Raw genomic sequence first — 23,447 nt, 5'->3', positions numbered from 1 at the left:
CTTTACAACCTTGACTCCTTTCTTCTGGAGGTCACCTTTGGCCCTTGCCCACTCATCCCAGCTATGGGCCTCAGCATTAGTTACTGTTCAGTTCCCAGCCATGGCCCGTCTGGCCTCAACCTTCTCTTTAGACTCCTAGCCCCGTTGTGGCTTCAATCCCTCTGCCTTAGCTCTAATTATCACAGCCTTAGCCCACCTCTGTTCAGGCTTCAGCTTTCCCAGCCTTAGCCCAGTCATACTCCTGCTCAGTGCAGAGATTGCCACCCACAGTGCCCCAGACACTTTGCTACATGGCCTCCTGTCCAACCTGATAGCCACAGCTCAGTCCTCCTGTGTTTAACAGCCCACAATAATAAAAAAACACAATCAACAACATCAACGGGGGCTGAATGCCTCTCTCCAGCTCCTATACTGTTTGCGTGGCTTCTCCCAGCTCTGGTTCTCCTGAGCCTACTCACAGTTTCACTTCTACCCAAGTGTGTGTCATATTGAAGGTAGTAATCTAAAGGCTTGTAATAAATGCCCATTAGCCAGTTTAGAAAAAAGACAAGATTCATCTTCTTATCTAAGTCATTGTTTGTGTAGCCTGGCCTTGCTCAACATCTTAATTCTTGAATTTTATCTCTAGAAGCCTTTAACAAGGTTAACATAAAAACAACCCTTAAGCAAACATCCCACATTCCAAGAAATCAAACCCCAGGGGCCTTCGAAAGGAGGTTGTAAAGAAGGGTCACTGCAGTAGTGTGGAAATTCCCCAAAGCTGTTAAGAGAGATCCGAGCCCAAATTTGGGAGTAGTGACAGGTTTGGGTAGGAGGGGCCCAAGACAGCAACTCACTCAATAAAAACTGTAACCTACTGTCTCAATTTGGAGGTAACCTCACTTGCAGAACAATGAAGGAAGAATCGCAAGTGTAGGCCGGATCAGACTGATCACCTGAACCACCCTCTCTGTGAACACGAATCTCTTAGTTCACGCTGAAGCCGTGGAGTGCCCGAAAGGGACTGAAGGAAGGGGACTTGTTCCTATCACTGCTGAGGCCAACCCATTGAACCGTACTACTGAGGCCAGCCCATTAAATTGTACTACTGAAGAATGAAACCATATTTAGGTGTTTGGCTTCTTGGAATTCTGGAATTGTAAGTATATTATGAAAAATAATAGTATTAACTCAAATTTAACGTTTAGTTGTAATTGTAGTTGTTTTTGTAATATTAATTCTTATAACATTGTTTGGGAAGGAAGTGCATTTGGAGCATTGTTTCTGATATACGTAGTTATTGTGTTCTCAATGTTTGTGGTATTTCTTAAAGCTAAGCAGTGTTATATGCGTAGCAAAGAAATTTAAAATAAAATTGTGTTGTATGAATTAAGTGTGCAATCTTTGTGAAGTTGTGCGATCAACTAAATACTCCCCCATCCAGGCACATCAAACAAATCAGTAAGTTGTGTGGGACCTTTCTCTATTCCATAACCCACTAAAGAGTCTGCACCAAAGCCACCTTCTTTTAGCACAGTCTAAGATAGGCTAGCTCTTGTGGCTCAGGAGCTTAAATCTTTCAGAACTCCACCTCTTCTGGTCAAGTGATCCCTTGACCACGTATAGGTGTCTTCCCTCAACTTAAAGGGCAGCCTGCCTTCATCTGCTACAGTTTGCCCATCTACTTCTCTGGAGATCTGCCCTTTTGTCTTGCAGCTGGCTCCTATATAGCTACACTACAGCATTTTTTTTAAAGGTCCTGATCCAAAGTGTACTGAAGTCAATGGAAGTCTTTCTATTGATAACTATGCTTTGTATCGGGCTCTTAAACTGGTATAGGCATTTTATACTTTGCGGAAGTCCCTGACTCCACAAAGTACAAAGCTGTGAAGAATCAGACATTTCATCAGAGCAAGATTGTTGCATCACAAATATCTTATCAGACTTCAAGGGCAAAGTATGGATAGAGCTGAGGCATTCCACAAAGTATCTGCGATCAAAGGGACATAAATTACAATAATTAGAAACAAGAATAGCTGGAAAAAATCAGTTTCTTTTTCACTTACCTATTGCTAGTTCAAGGAAGGATTAAATGAGAACCTCCTGGGGACTATGAGAAAAGCTTGCAGTTAAAACATTCATTATTGCTAGGAAGCCTTCTAGTCCAAAATATTTGGATAAAGTCTTTGTAGTGGCATAAAACGGTGTCTTTTACTTGATGCAAGAATGCCTATGCCTTGGTTCTTGGGGCTGCATCTTAGCCCAGACCCACAAGGAAGTAAGTAGATCTCTCTACCCTAACAAGTAGGTTAAAATATTCCACTGGATGGCTTCTGTTTACAATACATAACTCCCTGAAAACCTACCTTGAAAACTCAGCCTGACCTGAAGTCCCCTACTCCAAAGAATGGGCTTTTAAGGCCTGTTAACAAAGGACTTGCCAGAGCGGCTGGTCTAGTCCACTAGTTTTTCTGTGACAGTGGCCAGCATGAGGTGTGCATTAGAGGAAAATGTCAAGACCATAGGGAATAATCAACCCCTGCAGCATAAAATTTGCTATCTGTTCCAAACAAAATTGCTATTCAGGAATACGGGCCTTCAACAACTTTGTGGAATCCTACCAAAATACTGATTTCCGGTGAATGTTGTAAAGGAACAAAGCTACTCCTATCCTTTTGTTTAGGATGTTTTGTTTGTCTGAGTGAAACAAAAACCCCAAATGGCCTCAAACCTTGGGGAACACAAAACTTAGCTCTGTAAGTCACAGTCAAGTTATGAGGTCTCATCACAGCCCCAAACGAAGCCCTGGGTCCAAAACGCTCGCTGTCAACCCTTTTATTTTGGCATTATTCTTAAAGTCTACACTTTGGGATATATATACATTTTAGGGACATTTGGATCTGATCGCCACTTGCAGGGCGCGGGACCAGCTACGTTCCAGCGCCAAAGACAAGCGGGACGTAAAGCGGCGAGAGCGCGTGCGCCTTTTTGCGGGCAGAGGCTTCACAGCTGAGAGAGCGCATGCTCCCCCACTCCGGGCATGCGCAGTAGCGCCGTAGGGGGAAGACTCTTACGGGGACTTCCTTTGGCAGCTCGGGGAGGAAGAAGCCGCTGTAGTGCGTAACTGCGCTTGGCAGAAAGCGTCGCCGCGGCAGGTGAGTGGCGCAGTAGGGCATCGAGAATCGCTGGGTGGGGGTGGTTGGCTCTCTCCTCCCAGGTTGACGCGTCACACCGGTTTGGGCACCGTGGGGGGTCCCGTGTGAACCCGCTGCTGAAGGCTTGATTCGCATTGGGACCGGAGCGAGCGGGGAAACACTCCCCACAGCCCTGCGCCTGGGGGCAATGGCGGCTGCGTGTCAAGGGGGTTCTGAGTGCGATCGCTCCTATTGGAAAAAGCTCCGTGTGCGACGACCAATCAGATGCGCTTCCCACAGCGAGGCGGGCTACATCAGGCCAGTGCGGGCGGTAGGGGGAGGGGGAAGGTTTGTTTGATCTTGATTGCGGCCAGGTGTACGGTAATAATTACCGTGTTTACACGATCATTTCGACCCTTGTAGGGTGTATCATCAATAATAGCAAACGTGTTCAAAATGTACCATGTTTCAGGGGTATGTATCATATGGTATGTACCATAATTTTTGAGGCATTTCATGGATACAATATGTGCAAAACCCAAGTCACTCAGGGAAACTTAACTGACTTAGGTTTGCTGTCAGCACTTTCTTATGACAGCTAGCCAGGAAATAAATAAGTGCTTCAGCTCTGATGACCCAGTTCTCACTCAGTCACTGCAAAGTTACAGTGAGCAATATAAAGTAAGAAGATGACTTATTTGCATATTTTTTCAGTGTACGTTGTTTTTCAGTGAATATAATCATTTGGAGCTTCCAGTACAATAATTTAATATTTAAGACCTGGCAACGCTGCCTGTCTTTTCTGTTCAGGTTGTGGGTGAATGACGCATGTCATGGCCTTCCATGCCAAGGTAGAAGAAGAGGGCTGGGATAGCCAAGACAGGCTAGAAGCCCAGCCAGAGAGGCGGAGGTTTTGCAGGGTGATTCCGCTAGAGAGGTGAGGGTTTTGCAGGGTGATACCGCAAGCCAGACTTGCGATGGTGCTGTTTTTGGGATGACGTTAGACAAGCTTTCGATGAAGAGCATCTGGCAGGCCTTGGAAATGCTTGTCTAACTTTATCCCACCTCTACTGAGTTGTTTGGGATGATATACTGCCCCATGGGCCCTGCCAATATTACATATTGCACCAGTGAACTGCGCAGTATACATTGAGACCAGCCAAACATGCAAAGGAATGAGCATGCAATTCACTGGTCAGTCATGCAGTAAATTAAGACTGGCCTAGCGTGCACAGGAACCATCAAGCAGTTCATTGATTGGTCACACAATAAGTGGACTGGATGTGCAAAGTACTGAGCACACAATAAAAATGACTCTCCAGTGGGCCTGCGCGAGTTGGTAATGATCCGATCCAGCTTCGGATCCAGCCGCTTCGGATGGCTGCGATCCTATCCAGAGCCCCGGATCGGTTTGCCACTTCGATCTGGCTGAAGTGGCACCGAAGCTTTGGAGCTGCCTTGGCTATCTGGCTATAGGTTATAATGGGGGATAAATTAAATATCTATAACTTTGTTATTTTAGTTCCGATTTGGGTGCAACTTGTAGCCTAGCCTGCCAGGTTTCAAGAAGATCGGTGCAGGGGCTTGGGGGGGAACTGTGCCCCAAATTCTTGAAAGCAAAACTTTTGTCATATCTGCGTGTTACATCACACGGCCCTGAAAACTGCAGGGGTGGTAGCCCCGGGTGAGGCCACAAAGCCTGCCAAGTTTCAAGAAGATCAGTGCCGGGGTTTGGGGGGAATTGCACCCCAAGCTGCTGACAGGCAAAACTTGTCATGTGGGTGGGTGCTTGGGCGACTGTGTCTGTCTTGGGGCACAGGGGAGTTAAATCTAGTGCAGGCTTGATTGCTGGGCTCTGCCAGGCCACAAAGCTTGCCTGATGTGTGCGTCTCGCTGGGAGACAGGCTGGGGTGGGGGGAAAGGGGATGTAGCAGCTCAGGTAAAAGTGCAGAGGTGCCTGGGGTGTCAGATATCCGGCAGGTCGCAGTGTGCCAGAATTCCACTGTCTATATTGAGTCCATGAGTCTGTGTACTTACTACCTAGGAGACTGATGAACTGCAGTTCATAGGCCCAGCTCTGAAAAGTGGTTTGTACATTCAAACAAGCGCCTAACCTCATCACCAGAACTGAAGCCAACTTCCTACAGCTCAAAACACAAAACCTGCCAACTATCTCCAGTGTTTTTTTGGTGAGGAATGTGCCCCCACAGGTAGTTGGGTTTTGTTGTTTTTGATAAGATTCTGGTGTGCAGTTTGTGGACCCCCACAAACTGCACACCAGAATCTTATCAAAAACAACAAAACCCAACTACCTGTGGGGGCACATTCCTCATCAAAAAAACACTCTGCCTCCACTCTCTCAGGCCTGATCCTGAGAAGGAAGAAATTACAATGCAAACCACTTTTCATAGCCGGGCCTATGAACTGCACTTCATCAGCCTCCTAGGTAGTAAGTACACAAACTCATGGACTTCATATAGACAGTGGAGTTCTGGCACACTGCGACCTGCCGGATATCTGACACCCCAGGCACCTCTGCACTTTTAGCTGTGTTGTGACATCCGCCTTTCCCCCCTCCTCCCCACATAACTTGTCTCTCCCCCCATGATGCCTCTATTTCCATTTTCACTGACTGGCTTTCTTGCCTGCACTGTGCGCCAGGCCAGCCTCTGGCTTTACTATTCCTTCCATCCAGGACCACCTGCTGGTACATCCTCAGCCTAACAAAGAGGTTTGCAACCCTAAAGCTGGTGTTCCGGGCAGCTAAGCTGAGCTCACCAGGAGTCTCGCAACTGCACTGCAACCAGCAAGTGTCAAGCTTGTCAAAGATGTGACAGGTCTGGGCTTTCCCCAGCCAGGACATTGTGTGTGAGTACATTAGCTAGAGGTTATGATGCCTCCTCCCCGCCTTTCACGAGGGGATTGTTGGTCCTGGCATTTACGGGGCTGCCATGCTGCCAGCAGTTTGTCCCACCAGGCCTCCCTACCCTGGCAGGGTGCAGTTTTAGTGGTCATGCCCAGGACCTGGGGCCTCCTCTTTCTCCATAGCCCCAATCCCATACCTCCAAGTTCATCCTGGCAGGGGAATGAGCTCAGCAGGGGCATGTTCTTCCCCTGCTGGCTGGTGATGCAGTCAGTGCCCCCCTCCAGCTGAAAGCGGGGCATTACTTGGCTTTTCAAAAACTCAAAAAAGGAAATTGGTACAGACAGAGTGAGGAGGGTGGCACTTGGTCTGTCTGTAGGTGGAGCTTGGGGAACCCCAGCAGTGGGAGGTTCACCTTTAGGAACACCAGTTGCTCCACCAACGTAAGATCCAAGCAGGTGCAGTGGGGTGTCACAACATCCCCAGCAATGCTGAACACCCTTTCGCTTGGAACACTGGTCGGTGGAGAGGACAGGTGTTGCCCGGCAACTGTGGCCAGATCTTGCCACACCTGCCTGTGGTTTGCCCAGTAGGCCAAGGGGTTGCAGTCCAAAGGCTCCACATTCTCAGTGAGATAGGTAGCTACTGAATCCTCGGCGCTACCTGCCCGATGCTGGGGTCTGGTGCGTTTGCGTTTGGACCCCAGCATTGAAGTCATGCCCATGGCCCACATTGACAGTGGCTGGTGTGGAGGAGATTGGCTGGTGCTGGTACTGGTGCTGGTGTTAGGAGTGCTGGCACGGAAAAGTGGATCCCCCTCTTCCACATTCCCTCGTCTCTGCACTTCAGCCTCCTGGACTTTGTTCACCAGTACCTGTGTCCAGTGATCAAGGGTTTTGGGGCTGCCAGTGCACATGCTCCCCTTCACCCTCAGGTCACACATGCCCGCCATCATGTGGACTGTACTGGACCGCAAGGGATCCAGCCATCTCCTGATGCCCTCCTTCAGCCGCCTCACCAGTGCCTGCATGCCTAGTGACAGTGGCCTGCCCCAGCCAGCAACATTGATCCTCTGGAACTTCTCCATTTGGTTCTCCAGTTCCCTCACTAGGGGGATCACCTGGCTGAGCAGGGAAGGCCAGCACTAAGGGTCTTGGTGGCCTCGAGGAAGGTCTTGAGGACCACCAACATCTGGGAAATGGTATCCCGCTCAGCTCTGTTCAGCGGGCCGCTGATCCCGATCTCCCCAAAGAAGGCCATCTCATGGATGGCCTTCTGTTGCTCCACCAGCCTCTCGAGCGTATGTGGAGTTCCACTGAGGTTCCACATCCCACATGATTCTGTGCTGCGGGATGCTCAGCTCTGGCTCTTTCTCCTGCAGCATCTTGCCCCCCGTGATGCTGCGGTGGAAGTAGCCTGCCACCTTCCTGCATTTTGAAATCAGCTGGCTTGTAGCAGTACTGGTCTCAGTGCCGTCACCAGCAGCCCTGTCCCTTTCCAAGGCATCCCTCACTATTAGGTGCAGCCTGTGTGCCACACAGAGGATGCCAACAAAATTGGCAACATGGACAGCCTTCACCATATTGGCCCCATTGTCAGTGACCATGAAGCCGCGGGTGAGCTCAGCCTGCCCAATGAGCCACCCCTGTACCATGCGGTTCATGGCCCCCATGATCTCCCTTGCCGTGTGGGACTCATCCAGCACGTCGACTTGCAGTAGAGCCCACCGACGACCTGACTGAGTGCACCAGTGCCCTGTGAGGGAGAAGTAAGCGTGATCACCACCCTGGTTGCTCCAGATGTCAGAAGTGAAGTGCAAGGCTACCTGCGGCTCTGCCTTGTGTAGCTACTCCCTCAAGTACTCCCTGCATGCCTGATACAGGGAGGGCACCCCCATCCGGCTAAAGGTGGTGCATGCAGGCACTTTGTAAGATGGGGCCAAAAGTGCTACAAACTGCCTGAACCCTGGCCGCTCAACTAGGGAGAAGGGCTGGCTATCCAGAGCAAGCATCTCTCCAATAGTCTGGGTGATCTCGCTTGCCTTTGCAACTCACCCCCCTTTCTGTCCACCTTTCCTCCACTGGTCCAGGGTGGCCTGCCTCTGCTTTTGGGGGATATGGGTTTTTGGTGTGAGTGGGGGACTTCCCTATCAGCATACTCGCACTGGTGCCAGGCTGAGCAGCAGCAAGAAGGGCAAGGGGGTGTTGCCTCCTCAGATGCAGCAGCATGGCCGTGGTGAAGTGTCTCACGTCTTTGCCATGGCTCATGTGCCTTCGGCAGTGCTGGCAGATGGCAAACCTGGGATCATCTGCCACCTCAAAATGATCCCACACTACACCACTCCCCTGCTTCTGGGTTGAGGGTGAGGATTCTGCCTTTTCCTCCTTCTCAGCAGGCTGAGGCTAAACAGCAGGAGGAGCTGCCTTAGCTGAGCCATTTGCCTCTACAAGCTCAGCCTCCTCCGAGGTGCTGCTTTCCAGAGGGGACCTGGGTTTAGGGGAAACTTGAGGGGTGTGGAGCACAAACTCTGATTCCTCCTCAGTCCCCAGAATTGCCTGAGCCAGCGCGCTCAGTATCCCTGGTTCCAGCTCCTCCTCTGGCAGTGGGAGATTCACACTGAGAACTGAAATTGGGGTGGAGGAGGTAGTGATTCCACTGCTGGTGCCCACTTTTGGACTGAGTGGAGGTGGTGCAGGTACAGGGACGGCAGGTGCAGACACTGCTCCCACTGCCTTGGCTTCCACCTGCAGCACTCTTGTCATGGCTGCTTGGGAATAGAATGTGTATGTGTTTGGGATGGGGGCCTTGCAGCTGTAGCTCTCTCCCTACCCCCTCTCCCTCCCCTGCTAGAAGACCTGGCACCTGCCTTTCCAGCACGCTTCATATTGATCTTTCCTGTGCTGCAAAAGGTCGCTGTGTGAGTGAATCCTTTTGTATATCTGTCTGTCTTGTTCTCCTGTGAATATCTGTGTCTTGTTCTCCTGTGAATATATTATCTGTGTCTCTTTGTGCACTCAGGATATGATCTGTGTGTCTTGTTCTGTTGTGAATATCTGTCTGTCTTGTGCTGTGATTTTTTTTTTTTTTTTTTTTCTATATTGTGGGTCTCTGTGTTTGCATGCGTGGAAGCAATCTATGCCTCCCTGCACAGTGATAGTTAACACGGGCTGGGAAAACACTCCTTTCTTTTTGCAAAGTTTCCAAGAAAAAAAGAGAAAATACAAATTCAAAGAAATAAATTGAATTGTAATACTAATAATAATTGAATAGAATAGCTAAGCTAAGCTAAATCCTAACTACTCCTTCATAACAAGAAAAAGGAGCAAGCAAGTCTCAGTCTGAGTGCTCCTCTCTCACACAGTTGCTGACAGGGAACGAGCTGCAAAAGGTACTGAAGGGCTGGAAACAGAGGCTTTTATGCTGTTTCTAGTCCCACCCCACAGATGCTGCCATTAGAAAGGTAGCTAGGGAGAAATCCTTCTCACTGGCTCCCTACAGACATCAGTCTTCGCTCCCCCTCCTTTCCCCCTCCCACTCTCCGTCCGTCCCCCACTCCCCCTCCCTCTTCTAATTGTGCCTCAAAATGGCCGAAGCGGGTCCGAAGCAGATCCAAAGCACTTTGGATGCCCCTGACCCACTCTGGATACCATTGCTGGAACCCTGCTTCAATTCGGACATGCCGCTTCGGACCCGAAGCATCTGAAGCAGCTCCGGATCTGAAGCGGGATCTGAAGACTCGTACAGCCCTACTCTCCAGCTATAAAAAGAGCTGACCAACTAGAAAGTTAGTGCTTGAAAATGTCTAACAACTCTATAGCTGGTTTCTATTCACCTTTATTTTGAAAGTGTAGCAGGGCCCTAAGAAAACCTTGCCTCTTGCATAATTTTTGGACAGTCACTGCTGCAACATGGCTCTAATGCTACATTTAAGGGGAAGAATAGACAACCAGCTTGGTGTGAGACATTTTGGCTCTGTCCATGACTCCCCCTAGAACAGGTGTGGTCCACCTGTTTATTCACTCGGCTTAAATGGAAGTTAAGTTATATAAATTTTAGGGACGTTTGGATCTGATCCCATTTGCAGAGCACGAGAGTGCGGGACCACTCCAGTGACAGGAACAGGCTAAAATGGGTGGGCGACACAGCAGGGAGAGCCCATGCTCCTTTTCTGTGGGCAGAGGCTTCACAGCTGAGAGAGCGCGTGCTCCCCCGCTCCAGGCATGCACTTGGATTGTTCCAAGGCAAAGTGTTAATTCCAGTAATTCAGTGGGGCTTAACAGGGTACATTGAGCTTGTTTGTCTGGATTTGGTGTGTCCCAAAACCCTCTGGTGCGAATGAAACTAGTTGCCTGTTTTTAGCCTAAGCCTTGTGTGTAAGCATATGGGCTGTGTCTGCTTTGGTGCGAGTCATATCCCAGCCTTGTTGGAGCCACATCAGACTGGTTGTTTATTTTTAGCCTCTGAGTCTGTCTTGAAAATCACCAGCAGGTGTCTGCATCTCAAGGGGCTAATTTTGGTGACATCCTTAAAAGGTTTGTGTAGCTATTTGCTGCATCCCTCTAGCTGAGACCCCCTGCTCTGACCTAAACAAAGAGCAGAAAGCCCTGATGCTCTGAGGAAGGGACCTCTTGGATTCTATGCTCCTTCCTCCCTCTTCTTCCCAGAGCTGGTTGTCAAAGCCAGGGATATTTACCAACCTCATCATTGCAGAGGGAAATAGCACCAGTCCTTCAGCATTTGGGACCTAATCTGACCATTCCCTGTGTGGGTCAGCTTTCTCCTTCTTAATTTTGTGTCATGGTGGAAGTGAGGGCCTTGTTACATGTTAATTTTAAGTGGCTCCTGAAGCTCTTAACACCTGGGTTGTCCTCACATTAACACCTGAAACTGGTGTTACTCACTTGTTGTGCAGCTCAAAGTTATGTCACTCCAGGGAACGATTATCTGTGATCTGTGTTATCCAGCTCCTGCTATAGGTGTACACCTTATATCAGGGGTGGGCAAAATGCGGCCCACCAAGCCATTCTGTCCAGCCCCTGGGGCCCCTAAAAAATTTACAAAATTAATATTTATCTGCCCTGGGCTGCCTGTCATGCAGCCCTCAATGGCTTGCCAAAACTCAGTAAGCGGCCCTCTGCCCAAAATGATTGCCTGCCCCTGCCTTATATAAACCGTGTTAACCCTTCTCTGCCTGCTCCTCTGGGACAGACAGCATTGGCAGCCACAAATAAGTGGGTGGGTGGGTGGGTGGGAGAGCCAGGGGACATGGGGGAGGGGTTTGTTACCTTCAGTCCTCCAGCCCGCTGCCGGTCTAGATATGTGACTGCTCCAAAGTCAAGCTAGTACTAATACTAATCAACATTTGTGCTGCTCAGAGTGGTTAAGTACAAATATTCGGGGGCATTAGGGGGAGGTGAAATTGATTCAAAATGGCTGTCCAATATCAGGTAAGTCAGGATGGGGGGCTAGCTGAGGGGTTGGGGGTCCAGTAGGCTGGAGGGGATCATGGGTCTGCCAGGGGATGGGCAGGTATGACACACAAAGGACAGGGGGAGCAGGTACAACCTGCAGGGGGGGCAGGTGTGACCCATGAGGGCTGCAGCTGCCCTGCACTGCATGGGGCGGGGGCTCTGCCACAAGCCCCCAGATGCCCTACTAGCTGCTGCATAGCCGGTGAGTGCTTCCAACCATAGGTCTTTCTGAGCTGGAATTGGAAATAGCTGAACTGCTAGTGTATAGACCAGACTAAAACCATGACTGAGATTTGGAGCTGGGTCCTCCGGTGTGATCTGGGTACATTATGCCATTCTGCTGGTAAGCCATTTTAATGAATTACCCAGGGACTTCCTAAGTATAAGGGAAATCCATGACTGGCATACACCTAGCATAATGTTCCATTTCTGTTACACTTGCAGACTATTGTCAGCACTGGCATTTACAAAGAAAAGGGAGGATGGCTGGAGCCTCTTGGAGGAAGCTTTAGTTATGATTTTTTGGTGGGAGGGGGTAGAGTGGGATTAAAGAGCTGGATAAAATTTATCACAGCTTTTGGACTTTTCTTGGCTATTCCAATGATCAATATTCAGATCCTGGCTGAATCTAGAGTGTGGGGAGACTGCAAATGGTACAAATACATCTTTGCAGTCCCCTCCTACTGCACCATTTAAGGCTGGGAAGCACCTGGCACAGGTTGAGAATTTGATTGCACTGTGAGAGTATAATTGACTCTGACTGGTTGTGTGTCAAAGGCCCTGCACTGTTAGTAGTTACTGGAAACATTGCTTTGGGTCAGCAGAACTTTGATTTACATTCTTTAACTGTGTTTATTCCTCCTAGAATTTGCTCTAACTTTAACTGTGTTAACTCCTAGATTTGCTCTATATATGTTTATGGTTAATATATGGTAGTAAGTAGTCAACTTATTAGAGATGCATCTAATACATAAAATAAATCATCTTCAACATCTCTGTTTTTTTCCATTGCTTTCTGAAAAAATGAACTTTCTCTTGCCAGAAGTAGCAATGAGATTATTATAAGTGGAAGAGATTGGGAAGAAAATCTTTCTTCTCTGATTCTTCTACATTTACTTTGTGCATTTGACAGTAAATGTTCTGGATACAGTCTGTGTTCTTAATTTCTCTTTATGTGTGCGTTGGGTAGTTTTGGGGCGTGGTCTTGCATATAGTGACAGGCATGAGAAAAAACATTTAACAAAGGGAAAAGGGTGGTTGTAAGACCATAACTGGTCAGGAGAACTTGGGAACTCAGTTTTGCTCAGTGGTTAGTAAAAAGCAGCATTAGATATGTGGGAACTCTTATTTGAATGGTGTAAAGAGTATTTTTCCATAAGGTGTCAATTAGCTTCATTCAATTTAGATGCAATATACAGCATACTATAGGTAAGTATGTAGCTTGGGAATGGGAAAAAAAGGCTGCGCACTTACCCAAGGCACTTAGAGCCTTGTCTTGAGCTTTTCATACTGTCTTAAGACACCTTGTGCCTCCTAGTAGCAGCCTTGAAGTTGATAGGACTTGTCAGTTCAGGGCTGCTTCAGAGGCTTTGAAATTGACAGCTATTAGTCAGTTTTACTAATTATGCACTAAAACAAAATGCATTTGCCTTACAGAGTAGACTAGACTTTCTCAACCTTTTTAGACCCAAGGCACTCCTCAGAAAATGCCAGCTTTTTTTTTTTTTTTTTTGTCCATAGAAAAATAATAGAGCATTCTATTTCTGTTGCAAAGAGCTCAGAAAGACCATAGCAGGTCAGACTGTTTGTTACGCTAAGGATTCCTGTATGAAATCTCTGGATTTATCTTGTGAATCATGTATATACATTTGCGCACCTAACTGTTAATATTGTGCAATACTGTGTGGCCCCCTTAAATAGGTCTTATGGTACATCAGAGTGGCACCCTGGTTGAAAATTTCTGCAGTAGACAGTGGGGCAGAAAGCTCTATCCACTTACTGATATGCAAATAACCCATGTCTGTTACAGTGGAAGCATAAGACTGGTGGTATATTATGCAATTAAGCAAATTATCTGCTTATTCAGTATTCATCAAAGTGGAGTATGCTGTAATGCTTCCTTCTGCTCCCTGGAAAATGACTCGTTAAAAATCCTAAATTGAATGATGGGATATGCTAAGGTTATACTAATATTGTTGTCTCACTGTTTTACTGGTTTGCAGATAGGTTGAGTATCAAGCCACTGCTCATGCAAATTGGCTGGGTTGGGAAAAACAAACAAAGGAGTCTTATGGTCTTTATTTATCCTTTGTGTGTTTTTTCCTTTTTCCTGCTCTCTAGGTGGCTGATTTTTGTAAAGTACCTCTTTAGCAGTCATGGTAGGAAAATGCTATTGTCTCAACGCTGTTGTCTCAGGACAAACAAAAACCTAGTCGTGGTATGTGAAATGTAATTACTTAATGCTTAACAAGGCAAGCTGCTAACCTGCATTCAACACACTCCCAAGCTTCTTGAGTGGGAGATGTGTCTAAATTGAGATGAGCAATTTGGACCTTAACAACTTCAGTGTTCTTACAGATAAAAATTATTTACTATATAACCTACTCTTGTGTAGTAGGTAGACTAATGGGCAGAGTAGTAGAAGGGATTTTCTGGAGGAAGTAACTTCCAACCTGGAGTTTGATGGTTTATTTGCGGAGAGAGGTAGTTAGCTATGTTAGTCTGAAGTCAGGCAGAAGGTGGGGTAGAGGTACATGTACACCATCTTAGACTAACTGAATCAGAGATGCATAAACTTCCATGAGGGACTTACATTTGTTTTATGGGAATGCGGGTCCCTTCTGGAAAGGAATCTTTTATAAAATGGTAGTGATTTAGGATCAGTTGTAGTGAGGTTGTGAATTTATATAAACATTTTTTTTAAAGATTTAAAACACCTTTCCAGTTATTCATTTGAAGTCAATTTCTGTTCCAAATGCATGGGCTGGAATCTGTTAGGACAGAGGTTCTTAAACTGTGCTTTAGAGTAGCTTGCATGGCGCTTATGGGTAATAGAAAAACCTTATCACTTACATGGCACTGACAAGCTTCCTTGTTTCCACAGCTAAACACAGTTGTATTCTGCATTCTTGCACAGCAACAACAAATTAATTATTTTTTGGTATTTTTCCATATGACCAATTGCTGTAGCCATTGCCACATAGATGTTTTGTGGAATGGAGTAAAATGTGTACATACGTACATATGAGTCAGTCTTTCTGATTAAATGAAGTCAAATGTAATCAAATGATGAAGAACCCAAGTGTCAGCAGCATAGCTCCCCTGCAGAACACCTGTTTTCTTTAAGGGATGCTGTTGTCCCTGTGGTTGCAGCATAGGACCGGAGGGGACCTGCAAGATCATCAAGTCTGGTCCCCTGCCACGGGTAGGAAGTTATTGGGCTCAGACAAGCTCAATAAAATGCCTGTCCAGCCTCATCTTGAACACCTTCAAGGATGGTGACTACACCGCCTCTGCTGGGAGTGTGTTCCAGATTCTGCTGACCCTTTAAGAGAAGTTGTTTTTTCTTATGTCCAGTCTGAATTTACCTTCTGTTAGCTTATGCCCATTTGTCCTCATCCTCCCTTGAGGTGCCTTCCTGAAGAGTTGCTCCCCTAGATCTTGATGCTCACCCCGATGTACTTGTAGGCGGCTATCGAGTCACCTCTCAGCCTTCACTTACTCAGACTGAACAGGCCCAGTTCCCAGAGTCTCTCCTCATAGGGCCTCCCCTCCATGCCCTTGAACGTACAGGTGGCCCTTCTTTGTACCCTCTCAAGCTTATCCACATCCTTCTTGAAGTGCGGTGCCCAGAACTGGACACTACTCCAGCTTTGGCCTCACGAACACTGAATAGAGAGGGAGGAGCACCTCCCTGGATCTGTTGGCCACGCATCGGCTGATACATGCCAGAGTTCTATTTGCCCTTCTGGCAACCTCATTGCAGTTTTGGCTCATGTTCATCTTCCAGTCTATTGTGACCCCCAGGTCCCATTCAGATGCTGTGCCAGCCAGTGGACTACCACCCATTGGGTAGTTATGGTGAAGGTCCTTCCTACCCAGATGAAGAACCCAGCACTCCTCCTTGTTAAACCTCATCTGATTCTGTTCAGCCCATAAATCCAGTCTGCCTAAATCCAGTCTGGCTAAGTCATCCTATATCTTTACGCTATCCTCTGATGTGCCTACATTTCCCCACAGCTTGGTATCATCTGCAAACTTAATCATTGAGCTTTCCACCCCCTCATCCAAGTCATTAGTAAATATGTTAAAGAGCATGGGTCCAAGCACCAATCCCTGGGGGACATCACGGGAGATGGCCTTCCAGGATGAGGCCATGCTATCAATTACAACTCTCTGGGATTGGTTTCTAAGCCAGTTGTCTACCTGCCTCCCTGGAGACTGGTCCAGCCCCATACTCTCCAATTTGGTTGAAAGAATCCTGTGGGAAACAGAATTAAAGGCTATACTGAAGTCTAAGTAAATAACATCAACCTCATGTCCCTCATCCAGATGGCTAGTTACCTGGTTGTAGAAGGGCACCAGGTTTGTCAGACATGATCTATCCTCAACAAAGCCATGCTGGCTGCTTCTTAACACCCTATTTGCTAGCAGCTTGTAATTGATGGCCTCCTTAACAAATTTTTCAAAAATTTTACCCAGGACTGAAGTCAGACTGACTAGTCTGTAGTTTGCAGGGTCAGCCCTCTTCCCTTTCTTGAAGATGGACACCATGTTGGCCCTCTTCCAGCCATCAGGGACCACTCCTGAGTTTTACGACTCTTCAAACAATTTTGCCAGTGGTGCTGCTATAAGCCCAGCCAGTTCTTTCAGGACTCTCAGGTGCAGGTCATCTGGCCTGGCACACATGAAAACGTCCGAGTGTTGTAGGAGATCCCTCACCTGTTTAGGAATGATTTCATGTAGTTTGTTGTCTTCCCTATATTCCCTGGGCCTCTGGTCAGATGAACAGCCCCCATTTGATTTAAGGAATACTGATGTGAAGTAGGTATTAAGTAGTTCTGCCTTTTTGCAGGGATTGACTGTGGGCTGTTCCTGAGTATTCAGTAGGGGGTCCCCACAGTGGAGCCTGACTTTTTTCTTGCTCCCTATGTATCTATAAAATGACTTTTTGTTGTCCTTCATTCTGGCTGCCAGCTTGGCTTTTTGTGTTTCGTATCTGCAGGCCCTGGTGATATGGGTGTACTCCTCTCTGGCTGCTGAACCATTCTTCTGTTACTTGTGTATTTCTTCTTTCAATAGTTCCCTAACATCCCCACTGAGCCAAGGGGGTCTCTTGGCTCCTTTCCTGCTTTTTGTCCGTGTGGGGATGGCTTGTTTTTGGGCAGCAAGAATTGTCTCCTTAAAGAAGCACCACTGTTCCTGAACTCCCAAATTGTCCAGTCGCTGGTTACAGAGGGCCTCTCCAACTGCCAGCAGATGGGTAAGAGAAAAAGTATGATGCATATACTGTAGTTGCCACTTAAGTACAAGAGCACTCTAGGATTCTTGTGGGAAAATGGCAGAGTTCTATGTCATAGAGATGAGGTAGTACTTTGGTGTTGTACATTATATTTTAGTGGTAGTCCTTTGAATTAGCAAATGTGTGGTGGACTTACCAGAACAGCCTGGCAGCCTCCCCCAACTGGCTTAGGGACTGCACCCAGAGAGTGGTGGTGGATGGTTCCTTCTCGGCCTGGAGGGAGGCGGGCAGTGGGGTCCCGCAGGGTTTGGTCCTCGGACCGATATTATTTAATATCTTCATCAGCGATTTGGACAAGGGCGTGGAGAGCACCCTCTCCAAGTTCACTGATGTTACCAAGTTATGGGGCAAAGATAGTAAACTGGAGGGCAGGGAGCAGATTCAGGCCGACCTGGACAGGTTGGATCAATGGGCAGAGATAGGATGCAATTTAATAAAGAAAAATGTAAGGTACTCCACCTGGGAAGGAGGACCCAGCACACCTATAGGTTGGGGAGTGTCCTTCTCAGCAGCTTGGAGGCAGAGAGGGATCTTGGAGTCATAATTGACTCCAAGATGAACATGAGCCAGCAGTGTAATGAGGCTATCAACAAGGCCAATTGCACCTTGTCTGCATTAGCAGGTGTATGACTAATAGATCAAAGGAGATGATGCTCCCCCTCTATGCGGCACTGGTCAGGCTGCAGTTGGAGTACTGTGTTCAGTTTTGGGCGCCACACTTCAAGAGGGACGCGGAGAATCTGGAGAGGGTCCAGAGGAGGGCCACTTGCATGATTAGTGGCCTTCGTGATAGATCGTATGGGGGGAGGTTGAGAGAGCTGAATCTCTTCAGCCTTCACAAGAGATGGCTGAGGGGAGATCTTGTGGCTGTCTATAAATTTATTAGGGGAGGTCAATGCGGAATAGGTGACGCGCTGTTTACTAGGGCGCCCCAGGAAGTGACTAGGAATAACAGGTATAAACTAGTTGAGAGTGGATTTAGGTTAGATATTAGGAAGAAATTTTTCACAGTAAGGGTGGCCAGGATCTGGAATGGGCTTCCAAGAGAGGTGGTGCTATCACCTACCTTGGAAGTCTTCAGGAAGAGGCTAGATAGTCACCTGGCTGGGGGCATCTGACCTCGGTCCTCTTTCCTGCTGGGGCAGGGGGTCGTACATGATCCATTGTGGTCCCTTCCGACTCTACAATCTATGAATCCGCATCGGGATTGGTGGAGCCCATCCACCAATTGAGGGAAAGGCAGGTAGGAGCTTGCCTTGCCCCTGCTCAGGGCGAAGCAGGAAAAAGTCCTGAACCTGGTTCGAGACCCTGCTCTACCAGGTCTGACAGAAACCAGTGGGCAGAGCCTCCGAGGTGAATAAAATAAATTGCATGCTCAGCATGAGGGAGATGCACCAAGGGACAAAATGGAGCGGAGCTAGGAAGAGCTACCCACTGGGGGTGGTTCCTGTTGCCCCTGAAGAGCTCCAGAAAACTGCCCACGGCGGTGGGGAGCAGAAGTCGGCTCCGACTCCAGTACACGGTGCGCAGAGCGGTGCACAGGGATTTGGTGCAGGCAGTGCTGCACGGAGCTAGACCTTGGGAGCAAGGGGCTCAGGTCTGTAACCCCTGGTGTGCGGCCAGGTTGCATTGCAGGCACTGCTGCATGGAGCTGGACCCTGGGAGCCACGAAAGGCAGCTTGCGTTTGTAACCTCTGGTGAATGGCCAGGGCCTTGGTGCACAGGTACGGTGCACAGTGGAATCCAGACCCTGGGAGCGGATAGCAGTGGCTTGGGTCTCTAAGCCCTGGCACGGGGCCAGGGCATGGGGCCAATTGCTACATGAAGGGTTCAGAGTGGACAGAGCCCCAGCATCACGTGAGGCAGCCCGGGCCTCCAGCCCCAAGGAGAAGGCAGTAGCCTCCAGGAGCACGTGACTGCTTGGGACCACTAGCAGGCAGGCAGCTGGGATGGAGCCAGGACCTGAGAGGCTTGTCAGCAAAGAGCAGTTTAGCTGGAAGAGCACTGATCCCCCTTTATGGCCCTGGAGTCATGAGTTATTGGGCAAGGGTTTCCCACAGGGGAGGAAACCCCTTGGAAGAGGGGGTGGGAACTGTGAAAGGGCCCTGAAGGATAAGGGTCCTGGCTGTGCCTTGGAGGGCGGGGAGGTATTGAGGACCTTGCCCTTTCCCTCTTTTTCAGGAGCTGGGCCCATGTTCTTTTCCCCTAGGGGAGATTCTAATAATCACAGTGATATTGATACTGTGAAGGAGGGTATGCGCCTTATATTTTGTATCCATTGCCTCATATTTTGTCATTAATAACCATTTTTTTATTTGTGGGATGTGTGTATATGTATATATCTTGTTGAAACCCCCTTGTTGACACGTCCCTCTGATTGCCAGTATTTATCTGGGTGTGCCTATGTGTGTTTGCTGATTACCTGAACTTGCTTGTATTTGCCTGTTCCAGATTCCTTACTTACATGTATAGGTTCAAGGCCCTTCAGAGCAATCCCCCAGAAGTAAATTATAGATGTATAGCAATTTACATATGTATAAATAATGTGTTGAGTATATATGTGTGTGTGTGTGTGTGTGTGTGTGTATACATTGTTATGAATTTTATTCCTTTCCTTCTGTACGTTGTACATACATTAATACATTTGTACATAGTTAAATTCCCTAACTGTCCTGGCCTGGTTCTATAGGGACAGGTGGGAATTGTGAGTGGTCTGCAGTTTGTCCTACAGCACACCTGTCAGCTAACAATTCCCCTTCAGTTTGGTAGGAGTACTTATTTGAGTATACCTGGGATACATCTGTAAATTCAAATGCTTGGAACTAAGTGGGGTTTTTTGTTTGTTTGTTTGTTTTTAAAGCACCTTTTATGTTCTTGTTCCTGATTGCAGAAGCTGGGTGAAAACTTCGAGTCCATGTTAATTATGCCATTGCACTTGGGTAGGAAGAATGAACAAAGTGAAAGTATACTTCCCCTATCGTGGTAATATAGCTTTTCCAACTGATGAGACTATCTCTTTTTTTTGATTACTAAAGGAAGGTACTTACTAGGACACTATATGTTTGCATGCTCATAGCATTGGGGTCAGTGGTGTAGGGTGACTGCATAATTTTTGTCAAGCAATAACAGCACAGTAGTTTGAGTGTAGATTTTAGTGTTCTACATGCGAAGAAGGGAAACTGCACGCATATGTGTGTATTACATTAATTTTTTATCTGCATTGTTCGAGTGGTGCCTTGAGTCTAAAAATGTTGAGAATCACTGACCTACGCATTTTTTGAGGTTATCTGAGAGAGAACCATTTGTTCCCATTTACTGAATTTTGATTTGTAACCTGGACTTGTTTTGTTTGTTTGCTTGTTTTTTGCAGAATGAGGCCATTACCTAAATTCCTACCTAGGACCTGTACTTCTACTCCTAGCCTTTCCCTTTGCTACTCTGAAAGGCAGCAGACATTCTGTCTTGCATAATGTAGGTCCCAGAGAGGTCCAACACTTGGTTGTCAAAGCCCTTTGCATGTTGCATGGCAGTACCTGTGTGGGAAGACCAAAATTAGAACTAATAGACATACTGAAAGCCAGGATGTATGTGAATTGGCTGCATGATTGAAGAGTTGCCTGACTCAAAGCTCCTTAGACCTTCTTTATAATGAGTAAATATGGTATTACATGCTGAGTGTCAAGGCTAGATTTGCAATCGTCAGTGGTCCCTTGAAGTCCAGGATGACGTTCTTCAGGCTTGATGGGTTCTCTGGTGACAGAGGAGCCTGATTCTGGATGTACACCTTCAGCAATGGGGGCATGTTTTTTGCACGGGGGAGTGGGATTTGCAGCCCCGGGTTGGTCTCCTTCTTTCTCTGCCATTCCCGTTCCACCTCAGTATCGAGTCATTGGGCCTTAAAGTGATCGGTGCCTTGGTGGACCAGGTGGTGCCACGCCGAACGGTCAGCAGCTTGCTCCTTCCAGCCATTGGTGTGGATGCTTCTGTGCTTGAGGACAACCTTGAGCATGTCCTTGTACTGTTTCCTTTGGCTTTCCTTTGAGTGTTGGCCAACAGAGAGCTGAGAGAAGAGAATCTGATGAGGGAGGTGGTTCTCGGACATTCGGATGCAGCGGCCTGTCCATTGGAGTTGATTCCTCAAGAGCAAGGCTTCAATGCTGATGGACGCAGCTTCATGGAGGACACTTGTGCTGGTCCCGCGGTCCTCCCATTTGATTCCTAGGATTTGACACAAGCACTGCTGGTGAAAGCTCTCAAGGGTCTTAATGTGGTGTTGGTAGGTGGTCCAGGCTTTACAGCAGTAGATGAGGGTGGTTAGTGTGATGGTCTTATAAACCAGGACCTTCGTAAACTTCCGCAGATCTCTATTTTCAAAGACATATTGTTGCAGCTTGAAGAAGGTGGCACTGGTGAAGTTGACCCAGTGCTGGACTTCTTCATTGATAGTAGTCCATTGAGAGAGGTGGCTGCTGAGATATGGAAAATGCTCCACGTACTCCAGAACCTCCTTGTCTATGTAGAGAGTGTGAGGGATGTTCACCTGGCCCAGGGAGGGTTGGTGGAGAACCTTTGTCTTGGCAACGTTCAAGGACAGGCCAAGTCTCTTATACAAAGCATTGAAGAGATCTAGGGTCGCTTGCACATCCTGTACAGTGATCCATTACACAGCAGTCATCTGCAAACTGAAGGTCGTGGATGTCCTTGGTGGTGAATTTCATTTTTGCCCGGAAGCACCCAAGATTGAAAAACTTCCTGCCCAGTTGATACTGGATACTGACACCAGATGGTAGATCATGTCGGATGAGGTGGATGATGACGATCAGATAGATGGTGAACAGAGTGGGGGCGATCACGTAACCTTGTTTGACCCTGGTCCGAATGTGGAAGGTGTTGGTTTCAGATCTCCAGTCAGGACAGTGGCATTCATATTGCCATGTAGGAGTGACAAACTTCAGTGGGCAGCCAAGGCATTGGAGGATGATCCATAGAGCTTCATGTTTTAAGGAATCCAACACCTTGGTCAGGTCAATGAAGGCGAGGAACAGTTCTTGATTTTGCTCCCAACATTTTTCTTGGATCTGCCTGGCAACGAAAACCATGTCCACAGTGCCCTGGGATGGTCAGAAGCTGCCCTAGGTTTCCGGAAGGATCTTCTCAGTGATGGGATGAAGGCGGTTCAAGAGGATGCGGGCTAGGATCTCATCTGCAATGGACAGGAGGGAAATACCCCTGTAGTTCCCACAGTCAGATTTGTCCCCCTTCTTGTAGATGGTCACAGTGGTCATGTTCTTGAGATCCCCGGGGATGTCTTCTTCATCCGAAAGGCAGAGGATAAGCTGGTGGAGTTGTGATGTGAGCTGGAAGCCGCCTGCATGGTAGACCTCTGCGGGTATACCACCTGGCCCGCAGGCTTTGTTGGTTTTCATCTGTTGGATGGCGTACTTCAGCTCTCTGATGTTTGGTGGATCACTGAGGGAATCCACCACAGGGTGTTGCGGGATGGCTTGCAGGGTCTCTTCTGATATAGTGGACTCCTGGTTCAGAATGCTCGTTCCAGCACAGACAGGTGGCATCATCATCCTTGAGGAGCTGGGAGCTGTCCTGTGATCAGAGGGGGTTTTGTACAATGGAGCGGGGTCCAAAGGTTGTCTTGGTAGCCTGGAAGAAGTTACGCATGTCATGCTGGTTGGCATAGCCCTGGATTGTGCACACCGTCTCCACCCACCAGTTGTTCTTTATGTCATGGATGCATTGTTGGACCTCAGCCTTCAGCTGGTGGTACAATGCTTATCTTTTTCTGAGTTTGTGGATTTCTTTGCCAGGTGGTGGATGGCTTTGCCAGGTGATGAAGGCTGCATGCTTCTGCTCGAGGAGATTGTGAATCTGAGTGTCATTGTCATTAAACCAGTCCTGGTTCCGTTGCAATGTGAACCCAATAGTCTGGGCGCAAGCGTCTTGAACAGCGGACTTGAGTTGCTCCCAGTGTGCCTGGATGGAGATGTCACCATTGGTAGGGATGTGCTCCAGTGCACCATGCAACTGGGCCTGGAACTCCTCCCACTATCTAGAGTCCTTCAGAGCTGCGATGTTCAGCCATCTCCGGGCGGCCTTCTGGGTCTTCCGGTGTCTTGGCACCAGGTGGGTGTTCATCACCGAGCGCACAAGTCGGTGATCCATCCAGCAGTCTTTAGACCCCTTCGTGGCCCTTGTGGCAAGCACGTCCCTCAGGTCTCTACCTCAGATGATGTAGCCCAAGAGGTGCCAGTGCTCCGACCTCAGATGCCTCCACATGGTCTTGAGCCGGTCTTTCTGGTGGAGTCCTGAAACACTGGAGGTTGGGACGGGGTGTTGCTGGGCCCCCAACATTGGGGCTAGGGACAGATATTCAAAAAGTGTGAGCCTGAATTAATTCAATCTTTTCAGGTTAATCTAACCTGGGTAGGGTAAACCAGTTTGTAACTGTACAGACATCTCCTTTG

At 48.0% G+C, this 23,447-nt stretch overlaps 1 protein-coding gene across 5 annotated transcripts in view; it reads left to right on the top strand.

The window, feature by feature from the left end:
- The first annotated feature begins 878 nt into the window (after nucleotides 1-878).
- Nucleotides 879-23,447, top strand: part of FOCAD (focadhesin) — a 290,506-nt gene continuing 267,937 nt past the window's right edge. For 4 of the 5 annotated variants that reach the window (XM_006266820.4, XM_019480766.2, XM_019480765.2 and 1 more), the window contains exon 1: nucleotides 3,027-3,134. The gene's annotated coding sequence lies outside the window, so the exon portion shown is untranslated. Of the gene's footprint in view, nucleotides 1,139-3,026; nucleotides 3,135-23,447 lie in introns of those variants that run through there. The other variant, XM_059724664.1, reaches the window with a different exon arrangement.

Source organism: Alligator mississippiensis, chromosome 3 (genome assembly GCF_030867095.1).
Source record: "Alligator mississippiensis isolate rAllMis1 chromosome 3, rAllMis1, whole genome shotgun sequence".
NCBI classification, from domain to species: domain Eukaryota; kingdom Metazoa; phylum Chordata; order Crocodylia; family Alligatoridae; genus Alligator; species Alligator mississippiensis.
This window is presented reverse-complemented; position numbering and strand designations above follow the sequence as displayed.